General features: G+C 40.0%; 1 long non-coding RNA gene across 1 annotated transcript in view; it reads right to left on the bottom strand.

The window, feature by feature from the left end:
* The window catches only part of LOC141583937 (uncharacterized), an 81,529-nt gene that overhangs the window by 30,278 nt on the left and 23,495 nt on the right, over positions 1-27,756 (bottom strand). The window contains exon 2 of the long non-coding RNA XR_012516767.1: positions 432-735. This is a non-coding gene — a long non-coding RNA (uncharacterized LOC141583937). The remainder of the gene's footprint in view (positions 1-431; positions 736-27,756) is intronic.

The following is a 27,756-nucleotide window of genomic DNA, read 5'->3' as shown; positions in this document are numbered from 1 at the left end:
GGAAAGGAATAAAATCAGAAATTCAGGAGTCACACTAATCAATTCATAAATTCTAAGGGCCTGACACAGGACGAACCAGCAGGATTGAATACTTATTGGATAAGAGGTAAAGGAGAGAGAGGAATAAAAATTAATGCAAAGATGATAGGAGGTATAATCCCCGAATAAAAATTTACATCACCTCTAGAAAGATAAAGACGGCTACAAATGTTTTGCTATTCCTCCTGTTGAGAGGTGGAGGCTGTAATTTCCCTCATTTAATTAAATGAGGGAAATTAATTAATTTAATTAATTAAATTCCCTGTAATTAAATCTGGACTGGCCTTAGTGATTTGTTTGACCAGTTATATTTGTCAGATTTCTCTAGAGGGACAGAACTAATAGGACAGATGTATATATAAAGGCAAGTTTATTAAGGAGTATTGACTCACATGATCACAAGGTGAAGTCTCAAAATAGGGTGTCTGCACGCTGAGGAGCAAGGAAGCCAGTCCGAGTCCCAAAGCTGAAGAACCTGGAGTCCAGTGTTTGAGGGCAGGAAGCAGCCAGCACAGGAGACAGACGTAGGCTGAGAGGCTAAGCCAGTCTAGTCTTTCCTCGTTCTTCTGCCTGCTTTTATTCTGGCCACACTGGCAGCTGATTAGACTGTGCCCATTTATCATCTTCCAGGGATTATGAAGTGGGCTCTTCTTATGGGCTTGCCACTTTGAAAACTGGCCAAATACAGTGTAAGCTCTGAGAGAGAAAAAAGTAGTAGAGGAAGCAGAAGTAAGAAATGAGCATGTGATAAAGCCAATTATAATTGACTAGATTGAGGGTGGGTCTGCCTTAACTGACTCAAATTTTAATCTCCTTTGTCAACATCCTCACAGACACACTCAGTAACAATACTTTGTATCCTTCAATCCAATCAAATTGACACTCAATATTAACCGTCACACCAGCAGAATGAACAGAAAGTAATATTCTGACTTCCAAGACTAGGACAAAGAAGCCTCGCAGCTTCTGACCAGGTCTTTTAGGATAGTACCTCTGGGAACCTTGTACTACCATGAGAGAAGTCTGCCATGCTATAGAGCCCACAAGCAGGTGCACCAAGTGATGGTCTTGACCGGGCATAACTTTTCAGCAACCCCTGCAAAGGCCCCAAACAGCCTGGATCTTCCAAAACTAGAGTGTACTCATCCGTTTCAGAAGCAGATGATAAATGGGTTGACCGTTGTGTGGAGACTTTTAAAACAATAATAAAACAGACACAAAGTTGGTCTGCTTTTTGTTATTACCATGAACTGGCAATTCTAAACAATGTCAGTGGTAAACTGTTACTACCTGAAAAAAATCTTTTGTTGGCCTAATTTCTAAACAACTGCTGTGGTCATTGTTAGGTTTTAATCATATGCATGTACACTTGAGATTAGCACATTTTTGTTTCTAATCCTTTTTTAAACATTATATTCTGCCTGAAAATTAATTCGGAGAACTCCCAGTTATACCCCCAACACATCCAGACTCAGCAGCATGCTTATTTCAAGCTCTCTGTGGGAACATTGTGGACAGCTGTGGACAGTTCATTCTCCAACCCCCGTAAGACACATATTCCTGCATTGTGATGGTAGAGTCAAACACTGATAGCATGATAGTTGCAAAGACAAAGAAATAGACCTTGAGTTTCTTCAATATTCTCATTCTACCTGACCACTTAGAATTTTAATTTGTGTTTAAAATCTAAAACAGTGAAACAAGGTATAAATTACAAGGTGTAATATTGATGCTTGGTAACTGCAAATTTTCATTTATACATGAAATGTCTGTTTTGCTAAATTTAAATAATATTTCTAAAAGTTAAAATGTATTCTTTCATTTTAATTATTTTAAATCTAAACGATGAAGCAAGAAAATGAAATATTACATGAGACATACAATTTAGTAGTTATCTCAATTAAATCTTTTATAGACTTTTCAGCTTTCCTAAAACTAGTTACTGAACAATTATTATCTAAAATATTATTATAGGGCTGTAACAAAAAGGATCAAAATTCGAACTATGTAGATTAAATAGAACAACTAGTTAATACATAGTTGTGCATTTTTCGTCTTCTTGGTACTGTATCACCTGTTTTTTTACTGTCTTTTTCTTTTTTTAAGAGATAGGGTCTCACTCTATCATCCAAGCTGGAGTGTTGTGCAGTGTGTTTTACTGTCTTTTTGTAAAACTGGTATGATTACATGTACAAAGTTTAATTAAAAAGAATTTTGGCCAGGCATGGTGGCTCACTCCTGTAATCCCAGCACTTTGGGAGGCTGAGGTGGATGGATCATGAGGACAGGAGTTCTAGACCAGCCTGACCAACATGGTGAAACCCCATCTCTACTAAAAATACAAAAATTAGGTCAGTGTGGTGGTGTGCACCTGTAATTCCAGCTACTCAGGAGGCTAAGGGAGGAGAATTGCTTGAACCCAGGAGGCAGAGGTTGCAGTGAGCTGAGATCACGCCACTGCACTTCAACCTGGGCAACAGAGGGAGACTCCGTCTCAAAATTAAAAAGAAAGAATTTTTCACTTTTTCTATTTCTCCTGTGAGCATTATTGTTATTTATTTCATTTCCTGTTATTACTGAAAATAACTGTATCTTCTAGAGGAAAAGAATGTTAAAAAATTTAATCTGTCTTATACCACATACACAGGTACACCAGACCAGCTCATCCACCAGCCGAATACCACCAAGTGGTCAACACTAATTCCATGTGGAAAAGAAGAACCACCTAGTTATGCCCTGCCTGAATTCCCAGAGTCATGAAACATAATAAAATAGTCATTGTTTTAATCCACTAAGCTTTGGGGAGGCTTAAGATTACAGCAAAAGAGAACTGAAATATTTACAAAGCTGAAAAACTAGGAAGTTTATAATAATTTTCCTTTGCTTTGTGAAATGATTTAACATGGATTTGTAAAACTGATGAGTTTTTTCATGAGGTTTTTTTTTTTTTTTACTTTATACATTTTTTAAAGTCTAATATAACTCTAATAAGTGGTCATTCTTAGCAAACAAAGTTTCTTGGATAATTCTGATAAACTCATTCCCAAACCACCACATTCCAACATTCTTGAGAACTGCTAAGATAAAGAAAAGCACTCATTAAAGATAATTGGAAATACATAATAATCTGAGAGGTTTTTTTGTTTGTCTGTTTGGGTGGTTTTTTTGTTTTTTTTGTTTTTGTTTTTTGTTTTTTGTTTTTGAGACAGGGTCTCACTCTGTCACCCAGACTGGAGTACAGTGGCACAATCTCAGCTCACTGCCACCTCAACCTCCCAGGCTCAAGCAATCCTCCTGCCTCAGCCTCAAGAGTAGCTGGGACTACAGATGCACACCACCACACCCAGAAAATTGTTTTGTATTTTTAGGAGAAACAGGGTTCCACCATGTTGCCAAGGCTGGTCTCAAACTCCTGGGTTTAAGTGATTGGCCACCTCAGCCTCCCAAATTGCTGGGATTATAGCCATGAGCTACCAAGACTGGCCTCTGAGAGTTCTTAATTAGCTGTTCAACAATATTTTTGAGCTCCTGCTATGTGCCAGGCACTGTTGTAGGCACTGGGACATAAAAGTGAGCAAGATAGAGTTCCTGACCTTATGGAACTTATATTCTGGGAAGTTATAATAATCGGTTTACTTTTAGGTGTATTTTATTTTAGAGCTTATTGGCACATTCAAGTGACTGTGGACAATAGATATGTAGGAAAAAAGTAAGTGTCAGCCAATAGAACTGAAGATTCAGGTTTTAAAACAGTTAGGATTTGGCACGTGTATTCTCTGGAACAAGGCCTGAGTGGAAATTTTAATTATGGCTAAGCATGGTAGTTCACATCTGTAATTCCAGAACTTTGGGAGGCTTAGGTGGTTGGATCACTTGAGGTCAGGAGTTTGAAACCAGCCTAGTCGACATGGTGAAACCCCATCTCAACTAAAATTACAAAAAAATTAGCAGGCCATGATACTGAATGTCTGTAATTCTAGCTACTTGGGAAGCTGAGGTGGAAGGCAGAGGTTGCAGTGAACTAAGATCACACCACTGCACTCCAGCCTGGGTAACAAAGCGATACTCTGTCTCAAGAGAAAATAATAATTAATTACATGGTTTCTCCTTAACTGTAAGTCCAATATATGCTTCAGACACACCTGGAACTGGATGCTCAAAGAATGTCTTGAGGGTTGGTATGCTTTTTTATCCCTTGGAGCCAGTCTTCCCTGTGTTAGCTTCACTTTCAGGCAGGCCCTCTCCTCTCCCTGTGGACAGCTGCTGATTCATGTCAGAGCTTCCCACAGTGCTTGATACAGAGCAGACACTAATAAGTATTTGTTGAGTGGCTGATCTCAGTTTATCATCCTAGACTAAAATATGACCCTGTCTTCCCCATCATTGAGATAAAAACTTCAAGTGGACTCTGATTAGCCCTGCTTTGACAATGTGTCCATTCCTAGACTGACAACTATGTTAAAAAAAAAAAAAAAAAAAAAAAAAAAAAAAAAAAAAAACAGGAGTTTTTCTAATTGTCCAGCCTGGTTTGGAATGAGAACCACATCATAATCCTATGGCATGGGAGAGAGGCAATTTTTGAAAAGAAAAGGTTCTTCATAGGCAAAGTAATGAAATATATATCCTACAGTGTGAAAGAGCAAAATGTAGTAGCCCCAAGAATAGTTAAAAGAATGTTCACTATAAAAGATTAATAAAAGAAAAGGTCAAAAAGTAATATAAACCAGGAGGGTATGAAATTTTAGGAAGTGAGGGATGGAGATGGTTTTAAATAACACAGGGAAATCACCAAACTCTAATCCAACATATAAAAGAGAAAAATAACCAAAAATGAATTTCAAAATAGTGTGACTTGCTAGATACCTTAAAATAGTGTAATGACCACCTATTTATGTGCCAAGCCATGTGCCAAGGACAGGAAATATACTGGTATTTTCATGTGGTTTTCAGTCTCTTTGGGGATACATAGCAGCAAACTGGCAAACACAGGACAAGAGCATTGTCGCTGGAAAGCATCTGGGGCAGGAAACATAGGATTCCTGCCATAATACCTACATTGTATTCTTTCAGACATTCACTCTTGGCTCCGGGGTCCATATAAATCAATTAACCAAATAATGAATGAAAAACTCAATTTTAAACATTTTTATATCATACTTCTACTAATATAATTGCTATTGGCAACCATTACTATGTACCCATATACACGGAAAGTGGTTTGCAAACTGCTTTTGTCAATTTCATTGACCTTGATAAGGTCATAGATGCTTTGACTTGCATTTTATTCCATAATGTGATGGGATTTCCCAAAAGAGGTACTATTACATTTTAATTCCAATCAATGTGAGGTTCTCTGAACACTAGAATTAATTTACAATTGTCAATAATAATACAGAAATCAAATAAGACCTATTTAAATGGAGATTAATACCCAATATTAAGATTTACTATAGAGCTATGGTAATCAAGACAATGTAGTATTTGCAGAGAGACAGACATATAGATCAATAAAACAGAATAGAAAAAATGGAAATAGACCAACACAAATATGCCCAGCAGATTTTTGAGAAAGGTGCAAAATTAATTCAGTGATGCTGGAGCAATAGGACATCCACGTATGTGAGAAAGTGAACCTAGATCTAGCTTCATACTTTACAGAAAAGTTAATTCAAAATAGATCAAACACTTAAACGTAAGACCTAAAACTAGAAAATCATATAAAAAATAAGAGAAAATCTTTGTGATCTAGGACTAGGCAAGGAGTTTTTTACTTGATACCAAAAGCTCAATTCATAAAAGGAAAAACAGATCAATTAAGCTTTATGAAAACTAAAAACTGGCTCTGCCAAAGACCGTTGAAAAGGATGAAAAGACACATTACAGACTGGGAGAAAGTACTCTCAAGCCACATATCTGAGAAAAGACTAGTATCTACAATATATAAGGAATTCCAGAAACCCAATAATTTTAAAAATCCGGTTCGAAAATAGGTAAAAGACATTCACGATAGGGGGTATGCAGATGGCTAATAAGCACATGAAAAGATGTTCAACATCATTAGCTAGTAGGGAAATGCTAGTTAAAACCGCTATAAGGTAATTCTATATGCCCACCAAAATCATGAAAATATAAAATAATGACAACACCAAACACTACCAAGGATCAATAGAAACTGGATCATTCCTTCATTGCTGGTGGGAATGAAAGTGGTACAGACACCCTGGAAGACAGTTTGGCAGTTTCTCATAAACTAAACATGCAACCAACATACAAACCAGCAGTTGTACTCTTGGGCATTTATCTTAGAGAAATGACATATGTTCACTGATAAAAGTTTACATTCATGTTTATAGACACTTTGCTCATAATAGCCAAAAACTGGAGCCACTCAGATGTCTTTCAATGGATGAATGTTTAAGCCAACAATGGTCCATCCATAACATAGAATACTTTGCAGTAACAAAAAGAAATGAACCATTGATACATGCAAAAATGGATGGATCTCCAGGGAATTATTGCCTAGAATAAAAGCCAATCTCCAAGGATTACAAAGTATATGATTCAATTTATATACCATTCTTGAAATGACAAAATTATAGAAATGGAAAACAGATCTGTGGTTGCCAAAGATTAGAATGAGGGAGAAGGGTGTCATAAAAGGGCAACACAAGGGATCCTTGTAGAGATAGAACTATTTTTTATCTTTACTGTGGTGTGGATATGTAAACCTACACATGTGATAATAAGTTTCACAGAACTAAATACGCACCCATGCACAAATACAAGTAAATCTCAGTAAGACAGGCTGGATTGGCTATGATATTGTGCTACATAAAGGCTACAAAGGCTTCTCTGTGCTATTTCTTAAAATGCATGTACATATACAATTATCTCAAAATAAGAAGCTCAACTTTTTAAATGCCTCTAGATTTAATCATCAAAATAATACAATCTACTAATACTAGCCCTTAACACATAAAAGCCCTCATGAAATTGAAACAAGGATCTCAGGCCTCATTAACTTTACCCACCCTTGGTTGCTGCATTATGTAGCATGATGATACACGTTACAATCAAAAGCGCTAGTAATCACTGGTGATTGGATTCTTTGCTGCTTTGTAGGGAACTTAAGGTGCAGAAGGGCAAAAAAGAAGGAAACAGCTTCTCTTAGGAGAAGCATGTGTTCACTGCCTCACAAATAGTCCACAAGCAACTCAAAAATTAAAAGGCAGAATAGGTTATTGTCTGCAAATGGACTGATAATACAGAAGAAAACAATCAGAATGGGTGTACTTACCATAATGAAAAGCCATCCCTACCGGGACTGACCTGGGTAAGAAAACTGGGCTGCTGCTATTGCTTCTCATGCACCCTGTGTAGAAACAAAGAATGAAGGGCAGCCCTGCCATCTCTTAGGGGAATATTTCATCCTGGGTAACACAGCAAGACCCCATCTCAACAAAATATAAGAAAATTAGCCTGGCATGGTGGCACACATACGTAATCATAGCTATTGGAGAGACTGAGGCAGGAGGATCTCTTGAGCCCAAGAGTTTAAGGCTGCAGTGAGCTATGATCATGCCACTGCACTCCAGCCTGAGTGACAGAGCAAGACCCTGTCTCTAGAGAAAAGAGAAGAAAAAAAGAGAAGAACAGATTTCATTTCCCCCTTTAGAACAACGGCAATAAAACCACCATTTTACAGATACAAAGACCAAAGAGCATAGGTAGGAAGCAAACTGCCAACATCCCAGTAAGTAACAAAGCCAGGATTCGACACTTAAGTTTTCTAACTCCAAGGCCAATACTCTTTCCAAGGCCAGCTACATCGTGGCTGCTAACATCTTTAGACAATCTTTGGTTAATAACCATACAGAACACTATAACTGGAAGAAGAAAAGTTGCACGATTAAATTAATCACTCTCACCTTTCATCCTGTGGGTTTTAAATACTAGTTTGAAGAGATAAACCTTTGAATTCACAAGCGGGAAAACTGTGTTGCACATGAATATCTCATTTCATTAATAACATACAAAATGCTTTAAAGTACATTTGATCCTCACACAATCCTATAAAATAGGCAAGGCTGGATTTGTTATAACCATTTATTAAAACAAGAAAAATGAGGTTCAGTGAGGCTAAGTGGCTTGCCAAAGATGACATAGTTTTTACATTAGAGATGGAGCTGGAACAAGAACTCACATTCACTATCTGAAGGTTTTTTTACACTTCTTTTTCTATTTTATTAATTACTTTACTTACAAAAGGGTATATATTATAATCAACCACACAGCTGAAAAACCTGAACATTGCTATTTTTGTTGAAGTTCCTGGATCCCCTCCCAAAAGCCACTGTTTCCAACTCCAAGGATCATCATTCGTATATACTATAATGGTAAGAGTGCGCTATAGTGTAACCTGTCGCGGGACACAGGGGAGAGCAGAGAGGCGTCCCAAAGACACTCCCAATTTCAATTCCCTGATCTGGAAGGGGATGCACTCAGCTCCCTCCCCGATGGGATGTGCCCGGAGGTTCCTGGACTCCCTAGCCCCAGGAATGGGGAAGAGGGCCCTGGCAGCACGGTGAGTTTACAGTTTAAGTAAATACCGAACCCAAAGAGTTTAAATGAAACCGATTTATTAGGCAGAGAGAAACAGAGAAGTAGAGTGAGCCCCCCCCCCCAGTCTTGTGGGAGGGGATCCCAGAGAGGGAAATCCAAGCAGGTAAGATACAGGGGAGTTTTAACTTTGAAGTTATTCCCGCTCCATTCATGTTTTTGTCCGATGAGAGGAGTTCTTTCAAACTTCCTTTGGAGTGACTGATCTTTGACTTTGATTCCAGATTGGTTGCTTGGGCCCACAAAAGAGCTCCTCATTCCAGGGCTTTTGGTTGGCTTTCTGAACAAAGGAAGCTCACCTGGAATTTTACCTAGCACGTGTGCGGGAAAGTTAGACAAAGGCCTCTAGGTCCTGGGATGGGGAAGTGGATGAAGGCATGGCACTGGGAAGTTCTTGCCTTTGAAACCACACGCCTTGCAGACCCAGGAAGAGAAGTTAACATAGAGGCTCAGTAGTTGTGCCTCTGGACGCCCTGCCCCATTTCACCTCTCTCCCCTCAGTCCGACACTGTTCATCATTACCTTGCTTTTCTTAATATTTCACCACATATCTTTATTACTCTTAAAACATATTATTTAATTTGGCCTGTTTTTTATATCTTTTCATTTTGTTTCTACTCTCTTAGGACTTTTTTTTTTTCACTCCAGGTTTTGCTTGTGAGTTTTATCCATGTTGATGTGAGTAGCTGTAGTTCATTCACTTTCCACTGCAGTGTGGTCTGCCACAGTATGAATTCCCTACAGTGTGTTTGTCTAGTTTCCTGCTATTGAACATTTTGGTTGCTTCTAGATTGGGGCGGTCATAAGCAATGCAACCATGAATACTTTTACGTGTGTCTTCTGATCCACAAGAGCAAAAGTTTTTCCTAAGTATAGAAGTAAAAATGTAATTGCTAGTTGTAAGATTTATTACATCTTCAGTAATACCAGATAATTCTAAATTTTCCAATTTGATGTTTTGATCATCAGTGTATAAGAGTTGCTGCTTTATCTACATCCTCACCAACCATTGGTATTATACATTTTAATTTTGGCCACTATGAGTATAAAACCTCATTGTACCTCACTGTAGTTTTAATATGAATTTTCCTGATTGCAAATGGAGTTGCGTATATTTTTGTAATGTTGTATTCATTTCTGTTTCCTTTTCTGTGCAGTGATTGGTCATATCATTGGCCCATTTTTCTGTTGGGTTGCCTGACTTCCTCTTGTTGATTTTTAAAAATAATTTGTATATTAACATTTCTTTGTGAATTACGTATGCATAAATTTCTTCTCTCAAGTTGAATCTTGTGGTTCACTTTGTGTAAGGTATCTTTTGATAAGCAGATCTTAATTTTAATATAGGCAGATTTATCAGTGCATTCAATTTTGGGTTAATATTTTCATCTGTGATGTAGTGAAAGATATTTAAAGGTAACAGTGAAAAATCTTTACACTCTTGTAATAAACCCAACTTGATAATTGTGCAATCTACTTTTCTGTGCACTGCTGAATTTATGAGTCTGTTTAGAACTTTTACATCTATATTTATGAATGAGATCAGTCTGCAATTTTCCTTTTCTTACTCTGTTTGGTTTTGATATCAAGATTGTACCATTCTTACAACATGAATTAGAGAGTATCTGAAATAATTATCTTAAGATTGATACTATGTTTTCTTGGAATGTTTTCTAGAATTCAGCAGAAGAGCTCTCTGATCTGGTGTTTTCTTTGTGAAAAGATACAGAACTACTGATTCAATTTCTTTAGTGGTTATAGGACATTCAGGTTTTTAAATTCTTAAGTCAATTAGGGTGAACATTTTTCTAGGAGTTCTGCCACTTTGTTTTTAAATTTACTGACATAAATTATTTGTAATTTTATCTTTTTAATGTCTGCTCCATCTATATTTATGTCCTCCTTTTCATTCCTTATTTTATTTATTTATGGCTTTTCTCTTTTTAACATAAATCTTGACATCTATTTGGTAATTTAACTGATATCTCAGAAGTCAACTTTTGACTTCTTTATTCTCTTTATTGTATTTTATTTTTAATTTTATTTTTCTCTTATCTTTATTATTTCTTTCCTTTTACTTTATGTTTATTCTACTGTGCTCATTCTAATTCTGAAAGACTGGATTAAGCCAATAATATTTAAATTTCTTCTTTTATTATACAAGTATTTAAGGCTATAAGTTTCTCATGGGTTCTCTCTTTTTTTAAAAAACATTTTAATTAACAAATAATAATTGCATATACTTATAGGGTACAGTGTGATGTTTTATATATTATACATTATGAAATGATTAAATCAAGTTCATTAACATATCTATCACCTCACATTCTTAACCACAAATTCTCTCTTATTCCAGATCAAACCCTTCTCATTTTCAGTGTGATTTCTTCTGTTACCTATGAACTTCTTTATCCTCTTTATCATATCTTCTTCTTTATTCTCTTCGTTATATTTCATTTTTAATTTTATTAATTTCTTTCTTATCTTTATTATTTCCTTCCTTTTACTTTATTATGTTTATTCTATTGTGCTTGTTCAAATTTCTAAAGAGACTGAATTAGGTCAATAATGTTTAAATTTCTTCTTTTGTAAGTGTTCAAGGCTTGGGGATTTTTAATTTCCAAACATAAGAAATTTGTTTTATCTTGTATCATCTTATTGATTTCTAACATAATTATGTTGAGAGAAACAAAAACATGATCTATAGGATATTAATTCTTTGAATTATTGCTCTATAGCCTAGAATTTAGTCAGTTTTTGTAAATGATCCACATGAACTTGAAAAGAATGGATCTACATCAATTGTAGGGTTCCATTTTCTATGTAAGTCCATTAGATTTAGCTTGTTAATTACATTGTTGAAATTTTCCAAATTGTTAATAACTTTTGGTGACTTAATCTATAAATTGCTGAGAAGACCATTAAAATTTTACAAGGTGATATTTACCAATTTGATAAATGGTGGATACATAGTTAATATGTCAATTTCTATTTGCAGTTCTATTAATTTTTGGTTTTTATATGTAAAGTTATATTATTCTAGGAAGAATAAATTAAATCTTTCTAAATTAACTATGTACTAGTTTTCTTTCTCCCCATTTAAACTTAAAATCTATTTTGTCCAACAGTACTATAGCTACACCAGCTTTCATTTCATATATATTTACCTGTCTTTTCCTATCCTTTTACTTTCAACTTTTTGGTATTGTTATCGCGTGTGTGTGTGTGTGTGTGTGTGTGTGTGTGTGATCCAGTCTGACAATGTTTTGCTTTTAAATAGAAAATTTAGCTAATTTATATTTATTGAAAACATCTACTTTTATTTATTTATTTTGTACTTTCATTTTATCCTGCTGTTTCTTTGTTTCTTTCTTTTTCCTTGACTTCTTTTGGATTAATTGATTTTTTTTTGGGTGGGGGGGCAGAGTTTTGCTCTTGTTGCCCAGGCTGGAGTACAATGGTGCAATCTTGGCTCACTGCAATCTCTGCCTCCCAGATTCAAGAGATTCTCCTGCCTCCGCCTCCTGAGTAGCTGGGATTACAGGCTTGTGCCACCACGCCGAGCTAATTTTGTATTTTTAGTCGATTCAGGGTTTCTCCATGTTGGTCAGGCTGGTCTCGAACTCCCAACCCCAGGTGATCCACCCACCTCAGCCACCCAAAGTGCTGGGATTACAGGCGTGAGCCACCGTGCCTGGCTTAATTGATCTTTTTAAACCTTCTTTATTCTCCTCTTAAAGCTTGAAAAACATATAATCTATTTCTATTTTTTCTTATGACTTCCCAGAAACTTAACATACGTAATTAAAAAAATTAAAAATCTGAAATTAATCAACCTCTTTACTATCAACCAAATAATTCATAGAATTTGGAGTGTTTTTAATACAATGATCATCACTATATTCCCTACTGAAGTAATAATACTACATTGTCCAGTAGGAAAAAACTAAGCCAGAATAAGAAAGATGAGGAGTACTGAGAAAAATAAGCAAGTTGCCATTTTAAGTATAGTAGTAGGTATGGGCCCCATTAAGAAGACATTTGAGCAAAGACTTAAAAGAGATAGTCTTAGGCAGAATCTTGGGGACAGCATTCCAGGCAAAGGGATCCACAAGAGCAAAAGCCCTAAAAAAGAAACAAGCCTAGAGGTCTAGGGACAGGATGGGGTGTGGCTGGAGCAGAGTGAGCTGAAGGAAAGTACTAGTTAGTCAGGCAAGTAATGAATGGTCAGCTCAGGTTGGACTTTCTTGGTCATTTTAAAGACTTGTGGCTTTAACTCAGAGTAATATGGAGCTTTTGGGGAATTTTGAGCAGAGAAGTGACATAATTACTTTTATTTTTAAAGGTCTCTCTCCTAATTTAAAAATTAAGATACTAGAGAATTTTCTCAGAAACAATGTTTTCTTTCTACGCATACATGCACATACAAATGCATCTTATTTGGATAAAAGGAAATGAGAAAATCTTACAGGAGACGCTTTTAAATATGTGTGTTTCATGTTGATTAAACTTTTTATAATTCCAGTTTCTCTGTAGAAAAAGTTAAAATCATAGGTGATAAGAAAGAAACATTATGTCAAATTGTCCAAAGAATACCACAATTGAATTCTGTTGTAAATATATAATATGTATAATATCTGCTTTGTCCCTTAACAATATACTATAAATTTTTTTCATCCAAGCAAATATATATCTATATTAGTTTTTCATTACTAAATAATATTCCATTCAATAAATGAACCATATATTAATTTTTTTTTTTTTTGAGACAGGATTTCACTGTCATCACGCAGGCTAGAGTGCAGCGGTGTGATCTGGGCTCACTGTAACCTCCACCTCCCTGGTTCAAGGAATTCTGCTGCCTCAGTCTCCCCAGTAGCTGGGACTACAGGCATGTGCCACCACATCCAGCTAATTTTTGTGTTTTTAGTAGAAACAGGGTTTTGCTATGTTGGCCAGGCCGGTCTCAAACTCCTGAGATCAGGCAGTCCACCCACCTCAGCCTTCCAAAGTGCTGGCATTACAGAAATGAGCACCATGCCCAGCCCCATAATTAATTTTTTAATTTTTAAAATTCCCTCATATATCTTAAGTGGCTTCCTATTTTTACTATTCTTAGTAATTCGAACAACTTTGCATTTGCAACTTTGTTTACTTACTCCTCTACTTCCTGGATATACATTCTGGATGTGGTTTTGCTAAGTCAATTTTCAAATTTTTAAGATTCCTAAGTCTTTGGAATTCTCTTGCTCATTTAGCTTTATGAAACATGATTGAATGTATTCCTTTGACACAGTCACCCTCAGCCTGTTGGTCAATAAATCCAAACCTTACCCAAGCTGTATAGTGCCAAAGAGTATTTAGCCAGGTGTGGAGAGAGAACAGAGCAAGCCAACTCTCCAGAATCCTTTGGGATATGTGCATAATGGTCTTGTCCCACAAGGAAAGCAAAACAAAGCTATGGCAAAAATTCAAAGAAAATCATGGAAGGTAATAACCTGCTATTCTTTGGTTTCTGCATTTCTTGATGATTACTATGTCATTTGCAAATGATGGTTCAGGTTATTATTCTCAGATAACACATATTTATCTTCTCCAAAGATGTTAGCCTTTTATGTCTTCCTTCTGAATGTTCTTTAAAACGCTATCCCTGGAGAAAAGAAAAGAATTTAAAACAAGGAAGAATTTCTGGCAGAACAGTATGGTCTACATGTGCTCTGTCTTTCCTCCTCACTTCTCCCCTAGTTAATAACTCTTTAGAAAGAAAAAAAAAACGCTGATAAAATTATTCTCCTTAATTTCTATGTAGTTTAATTTGGAAATATTCCTAGAAAACATGGCAAAATAATTTAGGGCATGTAAAAATGGTGAAGTAGAGGCCGGGCGCAGTGGCTCAAGCCTGTAATCCCAGCACTTTGGGAGGCCGAGGCGGGTGGATCACGAGGTCAAGAGATCGAGACCATCCTGGTCAACATAGTGAAACCCCGTCTCTACTAAAAATACAAAAAATTAGCTGGGCATGGTGGCACGTGCCTGTAATCCCCGCTACTCAGGAGGCTGAGGCAGGAGAATTGCCTGAACCCAGGAGGCGGAGGTTGCCGTGAGCCGAGATCGCTCCATTGCACTCCAGCCTGGGTAACAAGAGCGAAACTCCGTCTCAAAAAAAAAAAAAAAAATGGTGAAGTAGACCTTGACCAAAATTCAAGCAACCACTGAAGGCTGGCTCTGTCAGAGGACCTGAGGATCTGAAGACAGGGCTATGGCAGTAGGAACACCTAATGAGGAGGGCTTTAACACCCCTTTACCTCCTTGTATGATCCAGGGCTTGCTCGAAGAGTTAGGGAAAGGAGGTATCCTGAAGACATCACCAAACTGGGAATATAAACGGTTTGTTTTGAGGCTTGAGACCTAACTATCCCAATTATCAACTTAGAACAATATCAGAAGCAATACAGCATAGTAGTCAACAACCTGGGTTTCGGAGTCAAGCAAAGGAAATATAGAAGGCTTTGTCCCAAAACTCAGGCAGACTAGATACTGGAATTTTTTCATGTCTAAAAATAAACCATGAATCTTCAGAGAGCCTCTCTTAAAAGCAGTCACACCGTCGGCATAGAGGAAGGCTGCAGCTGCCTTTGAACATCTCTGCCACACCCCATAGGGCAATAATGCTCACCCAATGTAGCTGCTGTGAGGATCAAGTGTGTAAAGCACTCAGCCTAGTGCTTGACACAGAATGCTATAGCTATGATTATGCTATTAATATGATTACTTACCCTTTCTAGATTACAAATGACTCATCTATGAGATTAAAAAAAACGGTACTTGATGATTACTACAATTTTGTTCTAATTCAAGTATCTTAAATATAAAATGCTGTGCAGTCACAAAATTTGCACCTACATTAAAGATGTAATCATAACACTTGAAATTAAAATGTATATTTTATTCACTGAACTATTCTCAGATAAATACAATCATCACAGTTAAATGCATGTCACCATATCTAGAAACTGAGCCCTCAACTTCCATTTAACCCAGTAAGGTACAGAAATACACATCCAAATCTCATCTCATATCGCCACCTCTCTGAGCTAATTTTCAACAGCACTTTCTCTCCTCAATCCTCTCCAGCCTCCATACTGTCCTTGATACTCCATAGGCCATGCACAATTGCAACTCAGGGTCTTCACACTTGTTCTTCCTAGGATGCCTTTCCCGTGTATATTTACACAGCTTTCTTGGAAACTTCACTTACATCTCCTATCAGAAAGGCTTTCCCTGACCACAGTGATATCAGTCTCTATCTCCATACCTTTAATATTTATTGTCCCATTGTTTTAATCCATTTTGCATTGCTAAAAAGAAATACCTGAGACTAGGTAATTTATAAAAAAAGAGATTTATTTGGCTCACAGTTCTGCAGGCTGTGCAAACATAGCACCAGCATCAGCTTAGCCTCTGGTGAGGCCTCAGGAACCTTATGACCATGGTGGAAGGCAAAGGAGAAGCTGATGTATCACATGGCAAGGGTAGAAGCAAGAGAAGGTTGCTAGGCTCCTTTAAACAACCAGTACTTATGTAAGCTAACAGCAAGAATTCACTCATTACTGTAGGGAGGGCACCAAACCATTCATGAGGGATCTACCCCCATGACAATACTTGCTTAAACTATTAGAGCAAAGTCAATTCGATTCAATATGAGATTTGGAGGGGACAAATATCCAAACCATATCACCATGTATTACATATCTCTTTGTTCTTATCCATGGCCCTCGCTATAAATTATGCTCCATGATGCGAAAGATGTTGTTCCTATTACTAACAGTATCCCCAGAATCTAGATGTATGCCTGGAACATAGTAGAAGCTCAATAAATATTTGTCATTTGAATGAATGAGTGAAATATTCATTAAGAGTGGATCAAGGAATAAAAGGAAATCTGTTACTCCTTTTCTAAGAAACTTGTCTAATAAACATGCTAATTAGGAGGCTTAACTACTTCAACTGACACATTTTAAATTTAAATACATTTTAATATTTTAAATTCAGGGACATCTTTGACTGATCCTGGAAAGAGAAGGAGGAGAGCAGATTTTAGGCTGGGCCAGTAATCTACCCAGCCAGGTTTGTAAAGACTTTTGACTCTAAAGACTCTGTGTCCAGCTATGGAATTAAAAAGAGAAATATGTGAGTCATCGGTCTTTAAGAAGAAATAGAATCCTGTCTTCTCTCAGCCTTCCTGGAGTCCTGCTGGCTTCTCCCCTTAAAAGGACTGCTTGCTCCCCTTTGAATGGAAAACTGGAGCTAGGGGAATGGGTTTTGATGTTTCTTCTTAATCTTCTTCACCTTGAGCTAAATGAAGATAGTGACTAACCCATAACATACATATAACCATTTTTCTCTTTATACATAATAAAAATGTCTTATTTTTCTTCCTAAATTTTTAGGTTGACAAAGAAGTATTTAGTTTATTTTGCTCAAACAGTTCAGGCAAGTGTTGTAAATGTAATTCCAACTGCAAGGAAAATTTGGAGAGAGAATCCTTTTCAGATGGGCCTCTCAAATTGAAAAACTACATTATGTACCTTACTAGCATGAAGACAGGTCAGCATCTGGTAGAAAGACTCCTTTTCCAAGAATTTCAGGAGGGTGAGCAAGATGGCCAACTTGATGCAGACAGGACGTGCTGCTCCCATGGAGAGACATCAGTATTTCAAGTAAACCAACATAATCTGAACAGATCTTCAGAGAGGAAATGCCAAATGTGGATGAAGAAAAGATACAGATGCTGAAGCTGAAGAGTGAGGAGGCTGGGAGCTGCATGTGGAGTGCCTAAACGCTAGGGCTGTGTTTGGCTCCTGGGGAAGGAGTCAGTGAAGGAACTGAGGGAATGCCCACTCTCACCATGGACCTCTGGGATCCTAGCTGCAGGGGATGCCACACTCCTCACAGATGTTTGAGCTTGTAGGGGGATATTCCTGGAGATTAAATGAAGACAGACATGTAGCAGGCATGAAGCCAGGGACCTTTGTGCACAGGACAGCTCCAGCAGAGCTGGGCCAGAAGTGCTCATCCCCCTGGGCTCTCCGTCTCCCTCTGAGAAGCTCTGGCCCCAGCTAACCGCCATGGAGAAAGCAGTGCTGGCTTCCCTGTGAGACTAGGGCATGTGTGTCCTGCAAGCCTACCTGCCCGCCAGCCCCTCCCAGGGCTCCTGCCTGGCTGCCCCAAAGGATCGGGTATGCAGTGCAGCCTCTGCTGCCCAGCATGGGTGCTTTGCTCCAACTGAGTGCATTCTGGCAGCATGAGAACGCTTTGGATTCCCCAGCACACCTGGAACTCAACTCCAAGGGTCTGAAGGAGGGAACCAAGAGTAGGTCCTATTGCCCCAGGTCTGCCACCCATAGCTTGGCAGTATCAAGTCGGGATCTATCTTCAGCACCGGAAGTTGGAGGAGAGGAGCCCACACTCTCAGAAAACTGAGAGGGCTACTCAGTTTTGGGGCCGGTGTGGGACCTAGGCATGCCTCCCTCCACATGTGCCATAGCTAACCCAAAGTTAGAACCTGAGCAATGCCTTCTTAAACCCTGTACCTTGCAAGCACCAAGAAAGCCGGTTTTTTCCAAAAATAAGTTGTAACTGCTGCCCGTTTCCTTTGTGATAACTCTTTGCTGCCCCGTTTTCCTTGCAATAACTGCTGACCTTGGCTTCTGTAAATAAAAACAGCTAGCTTGCTGTAAAGTTCCTTGACCTGCATTCCCTCACCCCCTTGGTCCTAAAACCAGGATGTGGTTTTTCAGTTTAAAAACCCTGCTCTCGGGGACTGACTTTCAAGATGGCCGCCTAAGAACAGCTCAGGACTTCAGCTCCCAGTGAAAGTGCAGAGGGTGAGTGGACGCCGCATTTCCAGACGAACTCTTATTGCCCACAGACCAGGAGATACCCAGGCAGAGGGGTCGCCAGCGTCGCAGTACCAGCCGGTGCGGCTGTTTTGGCCCCCGCGGGGCTGATTCCGCCCGCGCGGCTGCTGTGACCACTCCCTGTTGCTGCGGTTCTCCGTACAAAAGCCACTGGTCTGGGAGCCCTCTTAGCTGGCGAGCAGAGCCTTGAGACGGCAGAATAGCCCATTCATCTGAAATAGCGAGTCAGGCCAGGAGATTCCTAGGCAAAAAATCCGCCAGGAGCCGGCGCCGCGGTTCGAGCCGACTCCGTGAGTCGCAGCACGGGAGATCCCGGCGCCTTTTCAACAAGCGACCGGAACGCGGGGTCGTTCAACTTAAAAGAAAAGACTCTGAGTCAGGGAGCCAGGTGATCAGGCTCGGTTGGTCCCACCCCTCCACCCCCAACAACAACCAAAACAAAAACAGTAATTGGAAACCCTCTGGGTTGAGCCCTTCAAACCAAGCACAGCTGAACCGGGACGGTCCGGCTCCGTGGGGGAGGGGCTTCCGCCATTACTGAGACTCTCCACCGCTACGGAGGCAGGCTGCCGTTGCCGAGGCAACCTGCCACAACAGAGAGAGTCCCCGTAACAGAGGCGGGGCCACCATTGCCCAGACAGTTCTAACTACGCCCATATAAAAAGGACTACAGGGAAGAGCTCAGGGCAGCTGGGCTGAGCCCACAGCAGCTCAGCAAAGCCCCTGCGGGCAGGCAGAGGCTAGCTGGGCGGGTCCGACCTGAAAAAAAAAATCAAAAAAGGCAGTAGTGCAACGGAAACTCATAAAGCTCCAACTCCCTGGGACAGAGACAGACAACAGGTAGATAAACCCACAAAAATGGGTAGAAACCAGCGTAAAAAGGATGAAAACTCCCGAAACCAGAACACCTCTCCTCCTAAAAGTGATCACAACTCCTCACCAGCAAGGGAACCAGACCGGATGGAGAAGGAGGGTGATGAAATGACAGAATCAGACTTCAGAAGATGGGTAGTAAGAAACTACAATGAGCTAAAAGAACATGTTCTAACCCATCGCAAAGAAAATAGGAACCTTGAAAAAAGATTGGACGAACTGCTGACGAGAATGGACAGCATAGAGAGGAGAATAAGTGAATTGATGGAGCTGAAAAACGCAACACGAGAACTTCGTGAAGCATGTACAAGCTTCAACAGCTGAATTGACCAAGCAGAAGAAAGGATATCAGAGGTCGAAGACCAACTAAATGAAATAAAAAGAGAAGGCAAGAACAGAGAAAAAAGCGCAAAAAGGAATGAACAAAATCTTCAAGAAATGTGCGACTATGTGAAAAGACCTAATCTACGTCTGATAGGTGTACCTGAATGTGATGAAGAGAATGAATCCAAGCTGGAAAATACTCTTCAGGATATTATCCAGGAAAACTTCCCTAACCTAGCAAGGCAGACCAATATTCAAATCCAGGAAATACAGAGAACACCACAGAGATATTCCTCAAGAAGAGCAACCCCAAGGCACATAATCGTCAGATTCACCAGGGTTAAAATGAAAGAGAAAATGCTAAGGGCAGCCAGAGAGAAAGGTCGGGTTACCCACAAAGGGAAGCCCATCAGACTCACAGCAGATCTCTCAGCAGAAACCCTACAAGCCAGAAGAGACTGGGGGCCAATATTCAACATCCTTAAAGAAAAGAACTTTCAACCCAGAATCTCCTATCCAGCCAAACTCAGCTTCATAAGTGAAGGAAAAATAAAATCCTTTGTGAACAAGCAAGCACTCAGAGATTTCATCACCATCAAACCTGCTCTACAAGAACTCCTGAAAGAGGCTCTACACATATAAAGGAACAACCAGTACCAGCCACTCCAAAAACACACCAAATGGTAAAAAAGCAGCAACACAATCAAGAATCTGCATCAACTAACCAACAAAACAGCCAGGTAGCATCAAAATGACAGCATCAAATTCACACATAACAATACTATCCCTAAATGTCAACGGACTAAATGCCCCAATCAAAAGACACAGACTGGCAAATTGGATAAAAAGCCAAAACCCATCAGTGTGCTGTATCCAGGAAACCCATCTTACATGCAAGGATACACAAAGGCTCAAAATAAAGGGATGGAGGAAGATCTACCAAGCAAATGGAGAGCAAAAAAAGGCAGGAGTTGCAATTCTCATCTCTGATAAAATAGACTTTAAAGCAACAAAGATCAAAAGAGACAAAGAAGGACATTACATAATGGTAAAAGGATCACTGCAACAAGAAGAGCTAACGATCCTAAATATATATGCACCCAATACAGGAGCACCCAGATACATAAGGCAAGTTCTTAATGACTTACAAAGAGACTTAGACTCCCACACAATAATAGTGGGAGACTTTAACACCCCATTGTCAATATTAGACAGATCAACCAGACAGAAAATCAACAAGGATATCCAGGACCTGAACACAGACCTGGAACGAGCAAACCTAATAGACATTTACAGAACTCTCCACACCAAATCCACAGAATATACATTCTTCTCAGCACCACATCACACCTACTCTAAAATTGACCACATAATTGGCAATAAATCACTCCTCAGCAAATGCAAAAGAACAGAAATCATAACAAACAGTCTCTCAGACCACAGTGCAATCGAGTTAGAACTCAGAATGCAGAAACTAACTCAGAACCGCACAGCTTCATGGAAACTGAACAACTTGCTCTTGAATGTTGACTGGATAAACAATGAAATGAAGGCAGAAATAAAGATGTTCTTCGAAACCAATGAGAACGAAGACACAACATACCAGAATCTCTGGGACACATTTAAAGCAGTCTCTAGAGGAAAATATATAGCAATGAGTGCCCACATGAGAAGAAAGGAGAGATCTAAAATTGACACCCTATCATCAAAATTGAAAGAGCTAGAGGAGCAAGATCAAAAAACTCAAAACCTAGCAGAAGACAGGAAATAACTAAGATCAGAGCAGAACTGAAGGAAATAGAGACACAAAAAACTCTTCAAAAAATCAATAAATCCAGGAGCTGGTTTTTTGAAAAGATCAACAAAATAGACAGACCACTAGCCAGATTAATAAAAAAGAAAAGAGAGAATAACCAAATTGATGCAATAAAAAACGATAAAGGGGATATCACCACAGATTCCACAGAAATCCAAACCATCATCAGAGATTATTACAAACAACTCCATGCACATAAACTAGTAAACCTGGAAGAAATGGATAAATTCCTGGACACCTGCAACCTCCCAAGCCTAAACCTGGAAGAAGCCGAAACCCTGAATAGACCAATAACATGGTCTGAAGTTGAGGCAGCAATAAAGAGCCTACCACCCAAAAAAAGCCCAGGTCCAGATGGGTTCACAGCTGAATTCTACCAGACATACAAGGAGGAGCTGATACCATTCCTTCTGAAACTATTCCAGACAATCCAAAAAGAGGGAATCCTTCCCAAATCATTTTACGAGACAAACATCATCCTGATACCAAAACCCGGCAGAGACTCAACAAGAAAAGAAAATTTCAGGCCAATATCCATGATGAACATAGATGCAAAAATCTTCAATAAAATACTGGCAAACCGATTGCAACAGCATATCAAAAAGCTCATCCACCATGATCAAGTAGGATTCATCCCGGGGATGCAAGGCTGGTTCAACATACGCAAGTCCATAAACGTAATTCACCACATAAACAGAACCAAAGACAAAAACCACATGATTATCTCGATTGATGCAGAGAAGGCTTTTGACAAAATTCAACAACGCTTTATGCTAAAAACCCTCAATAAACTAGGTATTGACGGAATGTATCTCAAAACAATAAAAGCTATTTACGACAAACCAACAGCCAATATCATACTGAATGGGCAAAAACTGGAAGCATTCCCTTTGAAATCTGGCACTAGACAAGGATGCCCTCTCTCACCACTCCTATTCAATATAGTACTGGAAGTTCTAGCCAGAGCAATCAGGCAAGAAAAAGAAATAAAGGGTATCCAAATTGGAAAGGAGGAAATCAAATTGTCTCTATTTGCAGATGACATGATTGTATATCTGGAAGACCCCATCATTTCAGCCCAAAATCTCCTGAAACTGATAAACAACTTCAGCAAAGTCTCAGGATACAAAATCAACGTGCAAAAATCACAAGCATTCCTATACACCAGTAATAGACTTCAAGAGAGCCAAATCAAGAACGAACTGCCATTCACAATTGCTACAAAGAGAATAAAGTACCTAGGAATACAACTAACAAGGAACGTAAAGGACCTCTTCAAGGAGAACTACAAGCCATTGCTCAACGAAATAAGAGAGGATACAAACAGATGGAGAAACATTCCATGTTCATGGTTAGGAAGAATCAACATCGTGAAAATGGCCATACTGCCCAAAGTAATTTACAGATTCAACGCTATTCCCATCAAGCTACCAATGACCTTCTTCACAGAACTGGAAAAAAACACCTTAAACTTCATATGGAACCAAAAGAGAGCCCGCATAGCAAAGTCAATTCTAAGCAAAAAGAACAAAGCGGGAGGCATCACACTACCGGACTTCAAACTATACTACAAGGCTACAGTAATCAAAACAGCATGGTACTGGTACCAAAACAGAGATATAGACCAATGGAACAGAACAGAGGCCTCACAGGAAATACAACATACCCACAACCATCTGATCTTCGACAAACCTGACAAAAACAAGCAATGGGGAAAGGACTCCCTGTTTAATAAATGGTGTTGGGAAAACTGGCTAGCCATGTGCAGAAAGCAGAAACAGGACCCCTTCCTGACACCTTACACCAAAATTAACTCCAGATGGATTAAAGACTTAAACATCAGACCTAATACCATAAAAACCTTAGAAGAAAATCTAGGCAAAACCATTCAGGACATAGGTGTAGGCAAGGACTTCATGACCAAAATGCCAAAAGCAATGGCAACAAAAGCCAAAATAGACAAATGGGACCTAATCAAACTCCACAGCTTCTGCACGGCAAAAGAAACAGTCAGTAGAGTGAATCGGCAACCAACAGAATGGGAAAAAATTTTTGCAGTCTACCCATCTGACAAGGGGCTGATATCCAGAATTTACAAAGAACTAAAGCAGATCTACAAGAAAAAAACAAACAAGCCCATTCAAAAATGGGCAAAGGATATGAACAGATACTTTACAAAAGAAGACATACAGGAGGCCAACAAACATATGAAAAAATGCTCATCATCACTGGTCATCAGAGAAATGCAAATCAAAACCACATTGAGATACCATCTCACACCAGTTAGAATGGCGATCATTAAAAAATCGGGAAACAACAGATGCTGGAGAGGATGTGGAGAAATAGGAACACTTTTACACTGTTGGTGGGAATGTAAATTAATTCAACCATTGTGGAAGACAGTGTGGCGATTCCTCAAGAACCTAAAAATAGAAATCCCATTTGACCCAGCAATCCCATTACTGGGTATATATCCAAAGGATTATAAATCATTCTACTACAAGGACACGTGCACACGAATGTTCATTGCAGCACTGTTTACAATAGCAAAGACCTGGAACCAACCCAAATGCCCAACGATGATAGACTGGATAGGGAAAATGTGGTACATATACACCATGGAATATTATGCAGCCATCAAAAACGATGAGTTCACGTCCTTTATAGGGACATGGATGAACCTGGAAACCATCATTCTCAGCAAACTGACACAAGAGCAGAAAATCAAACACCGTATATTCTCGCTCATAGGCGGGTGTTGAACAATGAGAACACATGGACACAGGGAGGGGAGCACTACACACTGGGGTCCGTTGGGGGGAAATGGGGGAGGGGCGGGGGGTGGGGAGGTGGGAAGAGATAGCATGGGGAGAAATGACAGATACAGGTGAGGGGACGGAAGGCAGCAAAGCACACTGCCATGTGTGTACCTATGCAACAATCTTGCATGTTCATCACATGTACCCCAAAACCTAAAATGCAATAAAAAAAAAAAAGAGAAAAAAAAAAAAAAAAAAAAACCCTGCTCTCCCTGAGCTCAGGGCCACAGGTTGGAGAGATGTGAGCCCTCTGTGGCTGCCAGCAATAAAGACCCTGCAATTTGGCATACTTTTGTCTTAGTGTTAATTTTTTATACTTCATCTGGTATAACATTTTGGAAGTCCCATCGAGATTGTATTTATATTCCTCCATCACCTGCACAAAAATCCTTAGAACCTCGCCCGGGCAGCCACTCTCACCTCAGGGATCTCTGGGGGAGGTGCCCCCTGATGATGTTCTAGGGCCCCAGAATTCCAGCCCCCATGATGTGAAAGACAAACGACCACTCGGCCAACATTTGCCCCAAATTCCTTCAGGGTCCTGGAAACCTCCGGAGGTAAGTCTGTTCTGGGTCTAAAATCTGGGGACCGGTCCATCTGTATCTGTAGCCTGAGTCAGGAGACCAGACGCGGTCATTGCAACACTGACCAGGCAAGCCTCCCCGAGACGTCACCCGAGGCTCTGGTATTTCTGTAACCTCTGATTGTGCGGAGGCTCTGGTATTTCCATAACATCTGATTGTGTGGAGGCTCTGGTATTAGTTTTCAGTTGTTTTCCATAACCACGGTGTGAGTGAGAGAATGAATGTGTATATATGTAGTCCCACGGCCAGTAGGCTGTGGGGCTCATGAGGGCCTTCACCTGCGGTCCCAATGGAGCATCATGAGGCATAATGGTGATTCATCTCAGAACTAAAAATTCTGAGGTGACCAGGACTGGGGTTTATATGTGTACACCTTAGCCAAGACGTACTGAAATATCCCTCAGAGGACGTGGCCGGGAAGGCATCAGGCTGGTCTCCCATCTGGGGGGCACCCATCCTTCGTCTGTCAATCATATGTGTTGTTCTGTCTTTACTATTGTAGATTCACCAGTTTTGTTAGACTCCTGTTGGCTGATATACAGTGGTTTAGACCTGTTACTCTTGAGGTGGATAATGTTCTCCATTGGCTAAGTGACCATTAACTTCAAGGAACTCTGATTAAGTTTACACTGCTGGAAATAACTCTGCTCTCCTTCCTTTTCTTCCTTCTTATTCTATCTTTGAGGCCTCATTATTCCTCTTTTTATGTCCAAGAAAAAATTCTGTTCCCAATGACCTGGGTGTAGTTTTTTTCTGTTTCAGGGAATTAAACCTTAAATAAGAAACTACCAGCCCTCTTCACTCATTTAGGGTGAAAAGGAAGTAATTGTCTCTTCCGCCAAGAAAAATTCGGTGTTATTATGGGCGTTGCCCAAACACTCACCACAGGTCAGCATATTGGCACCATCCCAACCATTGGGAAGTAGGCTTCCACGGTTTAATAGAGACTGATTGGCAAAACCTTTACAAGACTTACTACTGGCCCTTTTGGGGCTTCTTAGGAAAATCCTATCCTTAACCTTGGCCGCTTCTACCTGTTCCCTTGGCCTGTACCAGAGACAGACCTGTTAATTTGATTATACTTTCCCTACAAGATCTAGCTGTAGAGGCACTCTTAAAACTGGTGCTGGGGAAAGCAGAACATAAGTATAACGCCTGCCAAAATTGGAAATACCACAAAAGCCACAAGACCTGAGTAACCACTGAGAAGAAGTAGAGGAGAGAGGAGAGAGAAGACAGCAGACAGGAGAGAGGAGAGAGGAGACTGGAGACAGGAGAGAGGAGACAGAGAGGAGAGAAAGGGGACAGGGAAGAGAGAGAGGAAGTAGACAGAGAAGAGAGAAAAGAGTGGAGAAAGAAGAGAGAGAGAGAGGGAGAGAGAGAGAGAGAGAGAGAGAGAGAGAGAGAGAGAGAAGAGGGAGAAAGGAATTTAACGTTTTTCAGTGTCCCTGTGTCAAGGCGACCAAAAGCCGCAGGGGTGGGGAATTTGCAGCCGGCCCAGTGGCTGTGAGCTAAGTTTTAAACTGACATGAAAGAGCATTTTTTTCCCCTTCTTTGCTGGCCACCAGCCCCACCCAGCTTTCAGGCAGGCCACACCACCTCAAGGCATAGTGTTTGTATCCAAAATACGACTTAAGAAAGTGTTCTACCCACCTTTACTGGAAGTGGCCTGTTAGTACAGTAGTTAAGGCATGGAGTCTGCAACTGCAAAGTTGTTGGTTCAAATCCTCAGTGGAGCCAGTTTAACAAACAAACAAAAAAAAGCCTCTTAGGAAAATTTAGAAGCTGAAGGCTAGAGGACTTTATGTTTAATATAATTCGTCCTGCTTAAAATTGGCTCTCTCTACAGCAAAACTTTTCCATCTGAATTGGCTTAAAAACAAACAAACAACAACAACAAAAAACATAGTTAAAACCGGTTCCAGGCCCCCAAGAAAAACCAAATGGGGTCATCTGGCTCCTGGCCCTGCACCCCCCTCCAATGCATGATGGCCAATTTCAAAGCAGGGTTTTCAGGACAATATGTGGGAAATTAACACTGGGAAAACTTCACACATTGTGTGAACCAGAGTGGCTGTCGTTTGCAGTGGGGTAGCCTGACACTGGGGCCTACGATCCAAAAATCGCCCAGGCTCTATGAAAAATGGTTACAGAAACTCCTGGACACCCTGACCAGTTTCCATACATTGACTAATGGTTGGATTTAGTCTAACAACCCCCTCCGTGGCTGAAAAGCTGCATAAAACAGACCAGACTTCAGGTTATGTTAGTTGGCCCAAAAAAGGTCCCTACAGCACCGGCCATTCTCCCTGCCTCAGCAGAGGATCAAGAGTTACCTCCACCTTACTTTAGACCCTCTGGACAGGGGTCCCAGCACCCCACTCCAGACAGCACTGGTAGCCAGCCCGTACCCTCTGAACAGGGGTCCCAGCTCCCCTCTCCAGACAACACTAGTAGCCAGCCCTTGTCCCCACTGCATACCCTCAGTGGGGCCCCACACCTGCCCGGGGTTCTTCCCCTCCAAGAGGCACACCCAATTGAAGACAGTAGTAGCCGGGGTCACCCATTCTTTGTCCACATCCCCTTTTCCTCAAGTGACTTGTACAACTGGAAGGCTCAGTACCTTTTGTTCTCTAAAAAGCCTCAGGCACTCATAGGACTCCTGGAGTGTGTTCTGCAGACTCACCGCCCCACTTGGGATGACTGTCAGCAGTTACTTCTCATTCTGTTTACCCCCGAAGAGAAAAGCAGAATTAGACAGG

The sequence above is a fragment of the Saimiri boliviensis genome, chromosome 3 (genome assembly GCF_048565385.1).
Source record: "Saimiri boliviensis isolate mSaiBol1 chromosome 3, mSaiBol1.pri, whole genome shotgun sequence".
Classification (NCBI taxonomy): domain Eukaryota; kingdom Metazoa; phylum Chordata; class Mammalia; order Primates; family Cebidae; genus Saimiri; species Saimiri boliviensis.
This window is presented reverse-complemented; position numbering and strand designations above follow the sequence as displayed.